Source organism: Eschrichtius robustus, chromosome X (genome assembly GCF_028021215.1).
Source record: "Eschrichtius robustus isolate mEscRob2 chromosome X, mEscRob2.pri, whole genome shotgun sequence".
NCBI lineage: Eukaryota > Metazoa > Chordata > Mammalia > Artiodactyla > Eschrichtiidae > Eschrichtius > Eschrichtius robustus.
Genome location: NC_090845.1, coordinates 42,595,013 through 42,612,839, shown reverse-complemented (window position 1 = coordinate 42,612,839; position 17,827 = coordinate 42,595,013). Strand labels below are relative to the sequence as shown.

At 40.0% G+C, this 17,827-nt stretch overlaps 1 pseudogene; it reads right to left on the bottom strand.

The window, feature by feature from the left end:
• Positions 1 to 15,249: 15,249 nt before the first annotated feature.
• Positions 15,250 to 15,901, bottom strand: LOC137756929 (glutathione S-transferase Mu 4 pseudogene; annotated as a pseudogene).
• Between the last annotated feature and the right edge of the window lie 1,926 nt (positions 15,902 to 17,827).

The following is a 17,827-nucleotide window of genomic DNA, read 5'->3' as shown; positions in this document are numbered from 1 at the left end:
AGATGGAGAGATATACCATGTTCTTGGACTGGAAGAATCAACACTGTGAAAATGACTCTACTACCCAAAGCAATCTACAGATTCAATGCAATCCCTATCAAACTACCAATGGAATTTTTCACAGAACTAGAACAAAAAATTTCACAATTTGTATGGAAACACAAAAGACCCCGAATAGCCAAAGCAGTCTTGAGAAGGGAAAACGGAGCTGGAGGAATCAGGCTCCTTGACTTCAGACTATACTACAAAGCTACAGTAATCAAGACAATACGGTACTGGCACAAAAACAGAAATATAGATCAATGGAACAGGATAGAAACCCAGAGATAAACCCACACACCTATGGTCACCTTATCTTTGATAAAGGAGGCAAGAATATACCATGGAGAAAAGACAGCCTCTTCAATAAGTGGTGCTGGGAAAACTGGACAGCTACATGTGAAAGAATGAAATTAGAGTACTCCCTAACACTGTGTACAAAAATAAACTCAAAATGGATTAAAGACCTAAATGGAAGGCCAGACACTGTAAAACTCTTAGAGGAAAACATAGACAGAACACTCTATGACATACATCACAGCAAGACCCTTTTTGACCCACCTCCTAGAGAAATGGAAATAAAAACAAAAATAAACAAATGGGACCTAATGAAACTTAAAAGCTTTTGCACAGCAAAGGAAACCATAAACAAGACAAAAAGACAACCCTCAGAATGGGAGAAAATATTTGCAAATGAAGCAACTGACAAAGGATTACTTTCCAAAATATACAAGCAGCTCATGCAGCTCAATATCAAAAAAACAAACAACCCAATCCAAAAATGGGCAGAAGACCTAAAGAGACATTTCTCCAAAGAAGATATACAGATTGCCAACAAACACATGAAAGGATGCTCAACATCACTAATCATTAGAGAAATGAAATCAAAACTACAATGAGGTATCACCTCAGACTGGTCAGAATGGCCATCATCGAAAAATCTACAAACAATAAATGCTGGAGAGGGTGTGGAGAAAAGGGAACCCTCTTTCACTGTTGGTGGGGATGTAAATGGATACAGCCACTATGGAGAACAGTATGGAGGTTCCTTAAAAAACTAAAAATAGAACTACCATACGACCCAGCAATCCCACTACTGGGCATATACCCTGAGAAAACCATAATTCAAAAAGAGTCATGTACCACAATGTTCATTGCAGCACTATTTATAATGACCAGGACATGGAAGCAATCTAAGTGTCCATTGACAGATGAATGGATAAAGAAGATGTGGCACATATATACAATGGAATATTACTCAGCCATAAAAAAGAAACAAAATTGAGTTATTTGTAGTGAGCTGGATGGACCTAGAGACTGTCATACAGAGTGAAGTAAGTCAGAAAGAGAAAAGCAAACACCATATGCTAGCACATATATATGGTATATGGAATCTAAAAAAAAAAAAAAAAAAAGGTCCTGAAGAACCTAGGGGCAGGACAGGAATAAAGATGCAGACCTACTAGAGAATGGACTTGAGGACACGGTGAAGGGAAAGGGTAAGCTGGGACGAAGTGAGACAGTGACATGGACTTATATATACTACCAAATGTAAAATAGATAGCTAGTGAGACGCACCCGCATAGCACAGGGAGATCAGCTCAATGCTTTGTGACCACCTAGAGGGGTGGGATAGGGAGGGTGGGAGGGAGGCACAAGAGGGAGGAGATATGGCGATTTATGTATATGTATAGCTGATTCACTTTGTTATAAGGCAGAAACTAACACACCATTGACAGCAATTATACTCCAATAAAGATGTTAAAAGAAAGAAAAAGAATATTCTTACCTTTGACACTGCGTATGTTGTATACACAGTATTTTCTAGAGCCAATCCCCAGCCGAATTCCAATCATGCCACATTTTACAACCAGCACATGGTGGCTTGCAGTTCAAAGATTGCCTCTCTACTGGGTCTGCTCTTGAATCAGGGATCTTCTCCATCACTAACTAGACCATATGACAAGCTGTAGAGATTGTTCAATCACAGCATTGGTTCCTGCTCCCATACTAGGCTTTACCCATGGGGGCTCTTGCCACATGAAGTGCTTCACTGTCAAGGGAACATTTCGTTCCTTAAAGTTCTCAAAGAGAAGGACACTGGGGCACAAGCTCACATTTTCTAAGATATGATTACACTGATAAGGTTTTATATGCCCATGTTTATCCAAGCAATTTAACTGATATGCACTAGCACATTTTTTCCAGCAACATTTAAGTAATTAGCTAGTATTCTAGAAACAGTTCTTTGGCTAGTCTTTCAGAAAAGAACTGATTGCTAATTCTCTCTCTGACTTCTAACCACTGATCCATTTGTTCAAGGTTGTCAGCTGAATGAATGTGGAAAATGTTCCATTTGGAGAGGTCAAGGTTAAAACAGAATTCAGTCTCAGATTTACTTGGCTCTAGTGTAGAATTATGTGCTCCCATTTTTCTTAACTCCTGCCAGAAGAAGCAAAAAAAATGATATTCTGCTTCATCTTAGCTATATTCAGAGGATTGGTGAATTAAGAATTTATCCCATGTAGCTGACACTAAGCAGAGAATCAGCCAGAACGATGCCTAGCACACAGTAGGTGCTTAATAAGTATATGATATTGAAACGACTTACTCAGTGACACCAAATTTGATGGCAGACATAACATCAGGATGCCCAGCCCCAGAGCGTGCCGTCTGCTGCTTAGGCACTCTGTTCTCACACATTGGTTTATTTTTACATGCACACATTTTACAAAAAAAAATGTTTTCATCTATAATTTAAATATCCAGCCAACTGTGCATAATGTTTAATGACATCCTATTAACAAAGAAACACTTTTAGAAGAACCACAGGGAAGTAACAATTGCTGCTTTTCTCCCCAGCACCTGATACAAGGTTTCTTGACAAGGGACAAATTGCATGACAGCTCTTGCTCACTTCCGGGGCCCACAGACTGAGTTTCAGGAGGCAAGTATCTTTTGCTATAGCCTGATCCTCAAAACAATGGCTGGAATGGCTTTAGGTGTGGTGGAAACAAGGCATCAGCACGGGTGACATGAACTGACAGACCCTGCTCAGCCTAAAAGCATCTCTACCTCTGATTGGCTGCTCATCGCCTGAAGACTGCCTTTCAGAAGCTTTTCCTTTGTGTTAAGCACTGTCCTCTCCTCTAGAACCGCTTTAAATTTGCCTTGAGATGGAAGAAGTGAGGATCAGTAATACCGAGCCATGAGGTGAATCAATCATCTCTACTAGCAACACGAAGCAGGAACCGCTTAAGAGCAATGGAAGTCTCTTGGAATAGGGAAAGACCTCTGAAGAAAGGGTTGGGGGAGTGAGAAGTGTGGAGGCTTTGGTGCTGTTTAAACCTGTTATGAATATTTTAGAAAGTTAAGATTGAAAATACAAGCTTTGTAGTGGATAGTCTTGGGTTTAATTCCCACCTCCACCGCTTACTAGCTGTGTGGATATATGCAAGTCATTTAACATTTCCAACCATGTTTCCTCATCTATAAAATGGAGATATATAATAATACACCTGTATTAGTTTCCTGAGGCTGTCATAACAGATGACCACAAACTTGGTGGCTTAAAACAACGGAAATGTATTATCTCACAGTTCTGGAAGCCAGAAGTCCAAAATCAAAATGTCGGCAGAGTTGGTTACTTCTGGAGGCTCTGAGAGAGAATCCATCCCATGCCTCACTCCTAGCTTCAGGTAGCTGCAGGCAAACCTTGATGTTCCCTGGCTTGGGGCTATATAACTCCAATCTCTGCTTCTGAACCAGACCTTCTGTCTGAAGGTCTCACACAGACCTTCTCTGTGTCTCAAAAACTCCCTATCCTTCCGCTTATATGGAGACTAGTCATTGGATTTACGGCCCACCCTAATCCAGGATGATTTCATTTTGGGATCCTTAATTTAATTACATCTGCAAAGATCCTTTTTCCAAATAACGTCACATTCGCCAGTATAGGGGGTTAGGACTTGGGCTGTCAATTTGGCAGGACACTATTCAACCGTTACATTATCATATATGGTTATTGTCAAGAGTTAGTGAGTTAATATACTAAAGACCTTAGCATACTACCCAGGGACAGTAAGAACTCAATAAATGATCACTACGATTTCAAACACGTAAGTCCTCTTTACTTACAAGCTTACATAAGAACAAAGAAAGTCCTGCTCTATAGAAAAAGCATGATTACTATATTTTTAGTGTTTATGTGCCAATGCTTTGGTGTCTTTTCTCACAGTATTTGTTAGATGGACGCATATTTGCTGACTTTGTAGTTGGTTCTAAGATGCTTTACAAATATTAATTCTTTAACATCTGATAAGTGCAAGAACAGTGATAAAGTCAAAAGTGATAGTGAAGAGACTTGTAAAATTACTAGGAATGCTAAAATAGAGATTATATATAAAAAAGAAAGGTGAGACATCCAGACAAGATGATGTAGACATATCTCTCTCTGCTCCCTGCTAAACATGACTATGACCCCTAAAAACAACTCAAGAGACAATCAAAGAAAAACTCTGAAAGGTGGAAGATGGACCACAAGACTGGAGAAACACAACAGTGGCAGGGCATCTTTTGAACCACCACCCAACAGAAGAAGACCAGGAAGGCCACCCAGACCTGGCATTATCTTAACCCCCAACCTATTAAGAGAAAGGGCAGCCCAGATAGGCTCACTCCTCCCCCAGATGGAACAGGAGTTCCACTGACATTATTATGTGCACCTGGCAGAACCAGCAAGGGGAATCAATTAGAAACCCTACTGACAATAAATTAGTAGGGTAAGCACTCTCTATCCTTACCCTGTTGGAGACTCACCTCCCCCACCTAGAGACACCACACAACTATAGGGCTCTGGCAAAGGGGGTCAACAGCACGAGTGCCAGCTGGGGAAGCATTTTGCTTCCCCATTGGACCTGAGGCTCCCCTCCTACACCCAGAGACACTGTGTATGTGTGCATGTGTGTCTGTGTGCAGATTGGTCGAAGAGAGGAGATTAACAAGTGGATCATGTCACAGTAATTGTGTATGTAGCCTGGGATGTGCTCTCCATCTTCCACAGGCAGGGGGGGAAACTGTGACAGGATGCACCCAGCCCAGGAAGCCTATTTGTCCTTGCAGGCCTAAGACTCTCCCTGCCCCCACTCACAGACACTCAGAGGAACCCTCACAACAAGCACCCAACTAGGGAGGCACTCGTCATCCCCCACAGACAGGAGGAACCTGCTAAAACAAGCACCAGGAAACACCATTCAACCCTGAAGAAGGGAGACTCCCTTCCCCCACCTACAAGATCCAGACAGCCAGGCCTGAGCAAACTTCTTCAGCCCCCTCAAACAACACTGGCAAGGATCAGTGAGAGCCCCAGTGACATGATATAAACCAAGTGGACAAAAATAGGACCACAAAGGCTCTGAAAATTATATTGTCGTTGGAACCACAGTCCCCAAATTAGGCCAGGACCTGCATGCTAAACCTCAATAAAGTGAATGCCTGTTAAAATTAAAAAGTTAGTGGGGACTAACTTTTTAGTCTCCTAGTGTAATAGCCAAAATTTCCAATATACAATTGACAATCAATCACTCCTCATCAGGAACCAAGAAAATCACAACCTGAAGGAAAAAAAAACATTTAATTGATGTCAATGCTGAGATGAGTCAGGTGTTGGAATTATCTGAGAAAGATTCCGTAAACAATTACAAATTATATTGAAACAAGTGAAAAATGATTTTTAAAAATCTCAGCAAAGAAACAGAAGTTATAAAAAACTAAATGGAAATTAAGAAGTGAAAATTATGAGAAATAAAAACTCACTGGATGGGCTCAATAGTACAGTAGAGATGAGAGAAGATGCAGAATCAGTGAACTTGAGGGCAGATCAATAGAATTTATTCAAATATTTTCAAAACATATATCTGACAAAGGACTTGTATCCAGAATAAATAAGGAACTCTCAAATGCAACAGTAAAGAAATAATCAATCCAATTAGAAAATGGGCAAAAGACATAAACAAGCATTTCGCCAAAGAAGATACCTAGATAAAAATAAACACATGAAAAGATGTTCAATATCATTAGCCATTAGAGAAATGCAAATTAAAACCACAACGAGATATCACTACATACTTATCAGAAGAGCTAAAGTAAAAACTATTGGGTTTCCGTGGTGGCACAGTGGTTAAGAATCTGCCTGCCAATGCAGGGGACACGGGTTTCAGCCCTGGTCCGGGAAGATCCCCACGTGCCGTGGAACAGCTAAGCCCGTGTGCCACAACTACTGAAGCCTGCGTGCCTAGAGCCCGTGCTCCGCAACAAGAGAAGCCACTGCAATGATAAGCCTGCACACCACAACGAAGAGTAACCCCCACTCGCTGCAACTAGAGAAAGCCCGCGCGCAGCAACAAAGACCCAATGCAGCCAAAAATAAATAAATAAATAAACAAATAAACAAATAAATAAATAAATAAATTTTAAAAATAATAAAATAAAAATATTGATAACACCAAAATGCTGACAAGCATATGGAAAAACTGGATCACTCATACATTGTTGGTAGGAATGTAGAATGGTACAGTCTTTCTGTAAGTTGATCTGGCAGTCTCTTAAACAAACTAAACATGAAATTACCATATGAACCAGTAATTGCACTCATAACATGAAAACTTAAAATTCACACAAAAACCTTACAGAAATGTGATAGTCCAAAACTGGAAGATAACCCAAATGTCCTTCAACAGGTAAATGGTTAACCAAGTGGTAATATATTCATATCGTTGAATACTACTCAGCAATAAAAAGAAACAGACTATTGATAAACATAACAACTTTGATGAATCTCTGGAGAATTATGTTAAGTGAAAAAAAATAAGCCAATTCCAAATGGTTACATGCTGTATTATTCTATTTACGTAACACTTTGAAGAGATAAAATTTTAGAAATGGAGAACAAATTAGTGGTTGCCAGGGGCTCAGGTGAAGGGAGGTAAGGTGGTGGATATAACTATAAACGGACAACAGGATGGACTCCTGTGGTGATGAAAATGTTCTGTTCCTGGACTGTTTCAATGTCAGTATCCTGGCTTTGCTATTTTGCTACAGTTTTCAAGATACTACCATTGGGAGAAACTAGGTAAAGGGTACACAATTTCTTTCTGACTTGTTTCTTACAACTGCATGTAAATCTACAACTATCTCAAAATTAAAAGTTTAAATAAAAGGAGATGCAAGATGGTGACCATTGCACATGCAAATAGAATGAATCGTAGGAACATTTCTCCAAGGCAAAGAGCAAATCCTGTGACATAGTATGAAAAGTGCTTTGCTTGTGCACTCCACTGTAAACTACAGGAGAGGAGGAGACAAAATTGACCAAATATAGAAAGGTTTGCTCACAGGGAGCTGACCTGAATCACTGTGGGCACATGATGGCCTTGATGGTAATTAAAGCCAGGGTTCAGTTTTAGAACTTGGAGACTCACCTGAGGGAACTTTTGCCTCCGGCCTTAGGTGGTTCCATAGAGTCAGGGCCTGTTCCAATCTGCACAATATAGAAGGGACTAGTGGGGGTAGTGTGAGTGTGGACATATGGATGCTAAGGATATCCATACATCTCTCGTGGAGCCCACCAAGAATGAGGTTACCAACCTCAGTGGGTGTTCCATATCAATGGAACATGGGGAAAAGCTGCCTGAGAGAATACATTCCAGCAGGCTAAAAAACAGGTGACCAGGGACTTCCCTGGTGGTGCAGTGGTTAAGAATCTGCCTGCCAACGCAGGGGACACGGGTTCGAGCCCTGGTCCGGAAGGATCCCACATGCCACAGAGCAACTAAGCCCATGTGCCACAACTACTGAGCCTGCGCTCTAGAGCCCGCAAGCCACAACTACTGAGCCCGCGTGCCACAACTACTGAAGCCCATGTGCCCAGAGCCTGTGCTCCGCAACAGGAGAAGCCACCACAGTGAGAAGTCCATGCACTGCAATGAAGAGTAGCCCCCGTGCGCCGCAACTAGAGAAAGCCGCGTGCAGCAACGAAGACCCAATGCAGCCAAAAATAAACAAATAAATAAATTGATTAATTTAAAAAAAAATCAGGTGACCAAATTTATAGGTCGGAAGGACCATATCACAATCCAATTGGTGTAAATGCTTCCAGGAACTTCAAACATAAACGTATGTGGTTTACTCACTTTAGACCAACACACGATTGACCATAGGAACAGTCTTCCAAGTCCTTGCTCACTCATAAGGAGAGTAGTTTCTCTACTTCATAAATTTAGAGACATGATCCCCTACAAGATTTGCTTCTAAATTGAAGCAAACCACAAACTGTCAATCTTTACAATCCTCAAATTCTCCAACTTTAGTTTAGCACTCAAGGGAGTCAGTTGGCTGTGGAGAGAGAAAGTGAGAGCCTTTCTGGGGGAAAAAAGGTCCCAAATTACAACAGAACTTTCCAGAATGAGAAACCATAGTTGGAACATGGTTTGGGCTCAATCCAGGCCTCTACTGATGTGGGGCTACAGAAACAGAACCCTGAATTCCTGACATAGTAACTACCTTTGCTCTCAAACCACCGGTGAGTGTTCTCCAACTCTGTGGCATAGTTATCCTAGACATCACTGAAAAAGGAGAAATCTACAAACATTTTTTTGGGCTGAAAAGAAAGGTTTTTGGCAATGGGAGATTTGGATCTGGGAAGAAAAAAATGCATTGAACTTTTCTCTGTCATCTCACAGGAACTCTGAGGGGAACTTTGGAGTCCTGCTTGGTATTAGGAGATAAAAAGGGGACAAAAGTTTCTCCACCCTGAATCTGGTGGCGGAGGCCTCCTCAGTGCCAAATGACACAAAAGTTCTCTTCCTTGACTTTAAAAATATGCTCTCCCACTGAGATGAGATTCAATATGTGCAGTTAGGTAACATATTTCTTTTAGAAATTGTGGAAATGGCTGTGATGTCACTGATAATAACTGTGTAGGGCAATGTTTTCTAAAGACACTTTGAGGAAAAAGTGTCCAGTGTCAAATAAGTTTGTGAAATGCTGCATCATCTACTTTTTAAATAGCAAATTAAAGTCTGGGAGAGGTGCATTGTTAAGAATCCTGTGTAAATTTGTTTAACTTGGCTTGTCAAAAACTTATTTAATCACACAACCCTGTCAAGGTATACATTTCCAAAAGTTAAAAATCATGACTATCATACAAACATAGTATGCATGTCCAAAGTTTATTTTAACACGAAGATTTATTTAACTTGTTAATGAGGGTATGTATTAATGCTAGCTCAAAGAAGGATCTGAGAGACTAGTATATACAGTCACTGAAAGAAAGAATGCTGAAATAAGATTGCTAAATTGCTGAAACATAAAACAGCTAAATGTCTTACAGGGGAACAAAACTATTGGAATTATATTTTTCACTGGACAGAAATTATTTGTATTTCTAATGGACAAAAATCACTGGCAACTTCTATAATTTAGCCTGTAACTTCACAGAATCTTTGCCTTAATCAACGGTAAATAGTAAGTCAAACAATGGTATGTTTCTCTAGGGCAATAATTCTCAAAGCGTGCTCCCCAGACCAGCAGCACCAGCATCACCTGGGATCCTGTTAGACATGCAATTTCTTGATACCCACTCAAGACCTACTGAATCAGAAACTCTGGGCTAGGACACAGCATTATGTGTTTTAACAAGCCTTCCAGGGCATTCTGATGCTTATGAAAGTTTGAGAACCACTGACCGAGGGAATCGATCTTCACGCAATATGAGTATATTGCCAATATTCCAGTATGACCTTGCAAAGATATGCAGTCATACTTTTGCCTATTTCTAAATTTTGGATAAATCTTCTTAGCTTATTTTTCAGCATCACACTGGAAATGTGACTGTACAATGAATAAAAACCATCCAGAAGTTTAGAAAGAGGAAGACGTTTGTTATTTTCTATTTCATCCTCCTTCAAATAACAGTTCAGGTCACACCTTCTCCAAGAAAACACTCTAACCGTTTTTAACCCTCTCCAATCTCTCTCCTCCTTTATCTTCTATAGACTCCTAATTTACACAGTTTAACCATTCGTTTAGCACAATGCTAATAGTTTTGTATGTGTTAATTTTATTCCCACATTGAAAACTGCATGAAGGCAGAAATTGTGACTTAGGCCCTCTTCTCAATCTGAGCTTTGATGTAGTCACAGCATCATAGATTCTCAAGATTGGAATGTACTTTGAACATCAACTTGTCCAACTAAGTATGCAATATTAGAATTCTCTTCTCATCTGTAGTAGGCAGAATTCTAAGATGCACCCCCCAGGTTCCCCCCACCCCAGTGTACACACTTTGCATATTCCCCAGGCAGTGAATATGATGAAGTTTACTCCCATAATTAGGTTATGTTATATGGCACAATTGACCTTAAGACAGGGAGATTATTCAGGTGGACTGACTTAATCACGTGAGCCCTTTAAAAGTGTAATAGTTTCCTCCGACTGGTCACAAGAGAGGAAGTCAGATACTCAACCACCAGAAAGATTCAACACGCTATTGTTGACTTGAAGATGGAAGGAGACACATGACAAGGAATGTGTGCAACCTCTAGAAGCTGAGAGCCAGCACTGGCTAACAGCCAACAAGGAAATGGAGACCTCAGTCCTACAACTACAAGGAACTAAATTCTAATAAGAATGAACTTTGGAGTGGCTTTTTCCCTAAGACCTCTAGATGAGAATTCAGCTTGACCAACACCTTGATATCAGTCTTGTGACACACTGAGCAGAGAACCAGTCATGCTCTGCTAGACTTCTGACCTACAGAACTGTGAGCAAATAAATGTATGTTGTTTTAAGTTTCTAGCAATTTGTCATGCAGCTATAGAAAACTAATATATCATTTTTCCAAGAGTTAAGTGGGCTTCTTCTTGTATACTTGGGGCAAAAAGAAGCTTATGCTCCATACCCCAGGGTCACTTGCACCCTCTATTCTTGCAAGGCAACTCATTCTGATTTTAGACAGCTCTGACTTTTAGAGAGTGCTTGATCTTACTGAACATTCACTCATCAATATTCCCTTTACTCCTGTCTTAATCTGTTCAGGCTACTATAACAGAACACCATAGATAGAGTGGCTTATGAACAACACATATTTGTTTCTCATTGTTCTGAAGGCTGGGAAGTCCAAGATCAAGGTGCAGGCAGATTCTGTGTCTGGTGAGAGCCCACTTCCTGGTTCATAGATGGTACCTTCTCCCTGTGTTCTCACATTGTGGAAGGGATAAGGGAGCTCTGTGGAGTCTCTTTTGTAAGGGCACTAATCCCACCCATGAGGGTGCTGCCCTCGTGACCGAATCACCTACAAAAGGCTGCATCTCCTAATACCATTACATTGGGGGTTAGGATTTCAATATATGAATTTGAAGCGGACACAAACTTGCAGTCTATAGAAACCCCTTAGAGCCATACAATGCAAGTCTGAGATTGTTTCCATTTGCTTTCATTCTCCCTTGTGGCTGGTGCTGTCAGACAGTGATTTGAGCCACACAAAGGCCTGAGTAGAGGGTTCCATAGAACCCAGGGCTAACTATGTAGACTCAGAGACCCCATCTAGCTTCTGAGCCTGTGTTCATTCAAATACACCACACTTTACATCAGAGAAATTTTTATCACTACACTGCCTCAGTATGCAGCATCAGGGTAAGCTAGGTTGTTTTAGAGAAAGTGTCAGCAAACTTTTTCTGTATAGTGAATAATTTTAGGCTTTGAGGGCCATGCAGTCTTTGTCACAACTACTCTGCCATTAGAGTAAAAAGAAGCCATAGACAATAAATGGGCACATTTGTGTTCCAATAAAACTTTATTTGTAAAACGTGCTTCGTGCTGGATTTGGCCTACAGGCTGTACTTAGCCACTCTACTGTAGTTTGGCTCTAGAGGGTTTCACACCAGCAATTAAATTTAAATGCCCAGGTTAGAAGTAGCATATGTCCCTTTAACTCGCAACTCATTGGCCAGAATTAAACACGTGGCCCCACTCAGCTACAGGGAGCAAGGATGTATAATCCTACTGTGTTCCCAGAATGAAGAAAGCAGGAAATACCCGGAGAATAATATGAATGACAACCACAGAGCGCATGTATTAAAGTCACATGTTTGTAGGCCTGTCTTTTCTACTACAGAGTAAACCCTTCAAGGTCAAGAACCTATCTTATACACAGAGCCAAACAAATGTAGTGGATGTGCATAAAAAGAGAGAAGCTGAGGGAAGGGAAAAGGAATTACAAAAAAGCCAGTGGACAGGACAGTGATTGTACTGGTAATGAGGGAAATAATTATCGTTATTGGTAGTGGCGATAGTTATAGTGATTATATTGTTAAAGCTAGTAGTGGTGATGTTCTTAAACGAGCAATCTATACTCCTATATTCATCTTCCACTATATCCTCAACCCATTTCAACCTGACTTCTTCCCCCAACTCCCAATTCCCTGAAACTATGCTTGCTAAAGTCACATGTAACCTCCTATTTGCTAAATGTAATAGGCAAATTTTTTAATCCTTTTCTTGCTGAACTTCTCTGCTATATGTAAAACCACCAAACATTACCTTCTTGAAGTTTTCGACTCCATGCACCTCTGTGACACAGCAATTTCATGGTTCTCCTCTGTGTCTCCCCAACCATTCTCTGAACTTCCCCTACTCTTCCAATTCCTTAAATATTAATATTTCTTAGGACTTTATCCTCCTCCTGCTCCTTTTCTCACTCTGCTCTCATCACCTGGATGGTCTCACCTACTCGCATAGTTTTCACCACCTTCTATAATGCTGTTGACTACCATACCCATATTGCCTGTCCATACTTTCTCCCGACTTTCAGAATCATGTATTCAACTTTTAGTCTCATACTCTCGCCAGGAAGTCCCATGGATATTTCAAGCAAAACATGGCAGAAAATACACTCCTGTCATATCTCAGTGGTTGCAATGCCATCCACACCAGTCATCCAAGCTAGAAACCTGCGAGATGTTATGCACTCTTCCTCCGCGGTCCCATCTCCCTGTCTAGCCCAAATATTTCTTTCTCTTTCTTCCTTTCTAGAATACTGTCTTGGACTGTATTCCTATCAACTTTCATCTAGATTACCAAACAGCTTTCTAACTTATTTCCCTAATTCCTTTGGTTTTATTGTTAAATGTTTTGTACAGAAAACTATAGCAATAAATATAAGATATATCCATGCATCCACCACCCTGCTTTATCAAATCTTAATTTGTTATATTTGTAACTGATTTTTAAAGGAAAATAATAATAGATCTAGGTGAAGTTCCATGTGTTACCACCCCTAATCTCATTTTCTCCCTTTTCTCCCCAGAGACAATCAGTATCATGAATTTAGAATTTGTCATTATCATGCAAGCTTTAGTTAAATGATTATATCTGTATACATCCCTAGAACATATATAGTATTATTTTTCAGGTTTTAAACTTTATATGTGAGACCAAGCCACATGAATATTTCTGAAATTTGCTTTTCACTAGGTATTATGTGTTATAAAATACAATTTGAAGGCACCCTGAGGACTTCAGTTGGATTTATAGGTTGATATTTTATCCAGCAAACCTCTTATTTGTTTTAATAATTTATGTGTAGGTTCTCTTGAATTTTCCTGAATTTTCTACGTGGACTATCACACAGTCTTCAAATAAAAACAGCTTGTCTCTTCCTAATCCAGTTTGGATACACTTTGTTTTTCTTGACTTTTTGCATTGGTTAATAACTTCAATATAATGTAGGACTGAAGCATTTATTAATGTTTATTGAAATCCTGACTTTATGGGAATATGTCAAAAGTGTCACAATTAAATATATGTTTGCCCTAGGTTTTGGATGGATACATTTGACTGAATTTTATCGAGTGCTTTTTCTGCTCAAGTGATATGATCACAGGACTGTGTTTTTTTTTTAGTGTGGTATATCACTTTAATAGATTTTCTGATAATTAATTATCATTTTGTTTCTGGGATAAACTCTACTTGGTTGATGTCTTGAAATCTTCTGGGGATTTGTTTTAATCAGGTATGGTAAAGTGACAGATATGGAGACAACTGCCTTTGAAATAAGAGCTTATTACTCACAGTTTCCAAGAGAAGAGGACATGTCACACCATGCAGGGCAACATGGGGAAGCACTAGGGTCAGTTAGGAGGCAGAAGGAACAAGGGAAAAATATGAGCACAAGCCTTCATTGTTGTTTTGGTGGGAAGAAAAAGGCAAGAGAAGTTAAGCATTTTAGCATTGGTTAGTTTGAATAATTTCAGTGGGCTCTGGGCTATGAGGGTGGTCCTCAGTTGTCCTGTACCTGCCCCTGGAGTGATTTAGGGCAGGGGGAATATTGGCTTGGTGTGTGAGAGTTCAGTAAAGGAGGTAGTTGGGAGCATGGACTATGGATTGGTTGGTTTGCATATCAAAGACATCCTGGCAGGCAAGTTTAATATCTCTAGGAATTAGCTAGCTCTGAAAGGGGTAGTCTCTTCAGGATTAGCAAGGTCCCGAGATGTCAAAGCCTCATATAAAATACAGAAAATAAAAAATGTGATTAGTACGGTTGAGATGCTTTTATTTATTTATTTAGTTTTAGTGCTGTTGGGTTTGATATGGTAACATTTGCTTCATGAGATAGGTCTAGGATTTTCTTCTCTTGTACATTACTTCATAAACTCTGTGTGTGTGTGTGTGTGTGTGTGTGAGAGAGAGAGAGAGAGAGAGAGAGAGAGAGAAGGCTTTACTGGGGATCAGGCAGGGCTGGGGCAGGGACCATGCTGGGGGAGCAGGGTCTCCACATCAGGCCAATACTGGCCTTCAGAGCAGTGTTGGGGAGCTCAGGGCTGAGCTCTACTGGAGAAGGGTCCAATCAGGTACCTCAAAGCAGAGGCAACCACTGAAGGGAAGGATGGTCTGGTTGGCTTATGCAGGAAGGATAAGATTGGGGGGGTGGGGAATTGCTAAAGAAAAGTAAGGTGCAGTAAACCTTTAAAGGGCCAAGATGAACAGGGATTAGAGGAGGGGCAGGGGTCTAATAAGGCCTGAGGGATGGGGGAGGGGAAAGAGAAGAAGGAGAAAGGAACAAGAGGGATGATTCTGGGGGTACAGGGAGGTCCAGCTTTTCTTCAGGGCCCCAGTGAAGCAGGGACAGCTCTTATCTTCTGGTCTTACAGGACTCTACTTGTTGCTCAACACAGCAATCTTTATGTACACAGGGCCTGGGCAAAGGCAGCTGAACTTTATGTAGGCAGAAATCATCTTCAGGCCTTCTAAGTGGGCAATGAAGTCTTTCATGTTTGGAAATGCATCCAGGCACTAGGGCTCAAATATATGGTGCAGGTCAAGACTGTCATAAGCAAGAAAATCCACAGAGGTGACCTTGTCTCCTACAAACCATGGACTCTTCCCCAGAAAGTGAGAAGAGCTTCATCTTTTCACAGAGCTCCTCCAAGTACTTAGGCTTCAGTTTCTCAAAGTCAGGGCTGTAGCAGACACTGACCAGCTAATTGGAGGTGTCTATAACCTAGTTCTCAAAAATGTCCACATGAATCTTCTCTTCTGTCTCCCCTCATAGGTTGTACTTGTAAGCAATGTAGCAAAAGATGGCATCGCTCTGGGTGATCTCAAGAGCATCATCAATTAAACAGGGCAGATTGGGAAAGTTCAGGCCTGGCTTCAATTTCTCATTCAGCCACTGGCTTCTGTCATGGTCAGGAGCATCCCCCACCATGTACTTCTTTTCCTCATAGTTTAAGTCTTTGTATTCCAGAAGCAGGCAGATGGTATGAGCCAGCCTGTGAATGTTCCAGTAACCCAAGTTCATGGCCATGGTTTAGATTTCTGTGGACTCAAGGAATGGCCTCAGTGGAGCTAGGCTGAAACTTCATCCTTGCAATCTTTCTTTAAGTTAGAAATTATATCAAAATAAAAAGTTATAGGGAAGAAGGAAGGAAGGAAGGAACCAGAGGACTGTAAGCCGCTCTAGCAAATTAATAAAACCCAAGGAGGGGGTCATGGGAACCTCTGATTTATAGTCAGTTGGTCAGAAGTACAGGTGACAACCTGGGCTTGCAATTGGTATCTGAATTGTGTTGGGGGGGGGGACAGTCTTGTGGGACTGAACCCTTAACCTATGGAATCTGATGCTATCTCCGGGTAGATAGATAGTGTCAGAACTGAGTTGAATCATAGGACCCCCAGCTGGTATCTGGAGAATTGTTTGGTGCTATGGGGAAACCCCACACACTCACACATTGGAAATCTGGAGAATCAGATCCCATTGAGTGATATACCATACTTATGAATAAGATATTCTCTGGATATATTGTATAACACAAGGAATATAGCCAGTATATTATAATAACTATAAATGGAGTATAACTTTAAAAAATTGTGAATCACTATATTGTACACCTGTAACATATAATATTGTACATCTACCATAACTCAATTTTTAAAAAAGAATTGAAAACAGGGACTCAAAAAAATAATAAACAAAAAATAAATAAAGATATTCTCTCTTATCCTAACACATTGAATGATCCAAGAAACTCCTTAGAAATCAGTATAAAATTGGAAAAGTAGTCTCAGTTTGATTACACTTCAAGAGGCCTAGAAGAGAAAATGTAAGATTTCTGTGAAGGGACTCATTCTCAAAATGGGCCACAAAGGATTTCCACGCATAAATATTTTCTCCCCTTCCACCAAGCATGAGCTCATAATAAAAAATTACAACCAATACAAGAAAACAGGCCACCATGAATAAGAATCAGCATAAAAAAAAACATGAAGAGTACTATTCTTTTGAACTTCATATAATGGAATTATACATATACTTCCTAAGCACATTAAATTGGCTAAAAAAAAATAAGAAATTAAAAATCATGGAGGGAAATACTGCTACCAACAAAACAAACAGAAAGATTTGAAAACCAGCAAAATGAAAATTTCAGAAATAAAAAAATATAGTTTTTGAAATTACCAACTCAATGGATATGTTAACACACTATACATAGCTGAAGCGGGTGATGCTGAACTAGAAAAATAGTATGAAAGAAATTACCTACATGGAGTACAACTGAAAAGGAAATAAAAGATGTAAAAGCACAATTAAGACTTAGAGAATAGAATAAGAATGTTCACCATATCTCTAATAGAAGTTCCAAAAGAAGAGAACACAGAGCATGAAAGAAAGATAATATTTGAAAAGATAATGACATTGAGAATCATACTAAATATCAAGCTGGATAAGTAAAAATAAATCCCCAAAACACACTCAGACACATCATAGGGAAACCTCAGTATTCCAAAGACCAAGAGAATATCTTAAAAACTATCTGGGAAAAAAACTGGCAGATTAAATATAGACTGACTTCATACTCTTTATCCAAAAGATAAGGAGGACAATGGGGAGCTGAGAGAAAATAGCAATCTTTTAAGATCAGTTGAAAGAAAGAGATTTGTAGACAACACTGAGCTTACTACCAACATATCATCAACGAAGAAATTTATACTTCACAGTCACCAAAATCCTGGATGCTTTTTTCTGCTTCTCAACCTGGAACTCAGCAAGTCCAGTGCTACTGCTTTGCTTTCTGTTCCATTTTCTTGTTTTTAGAGCTGGCTGTATCTTTTTTGGTTTTCTATTTTTACATTTTATCTCTCTCTGCTATATGTTTGGACCAGAGGGGTATATAAAACATGAAATCACTGTGTCATCCTGACTGGAAATCTCCCTATTTCTTTACCTTCATTT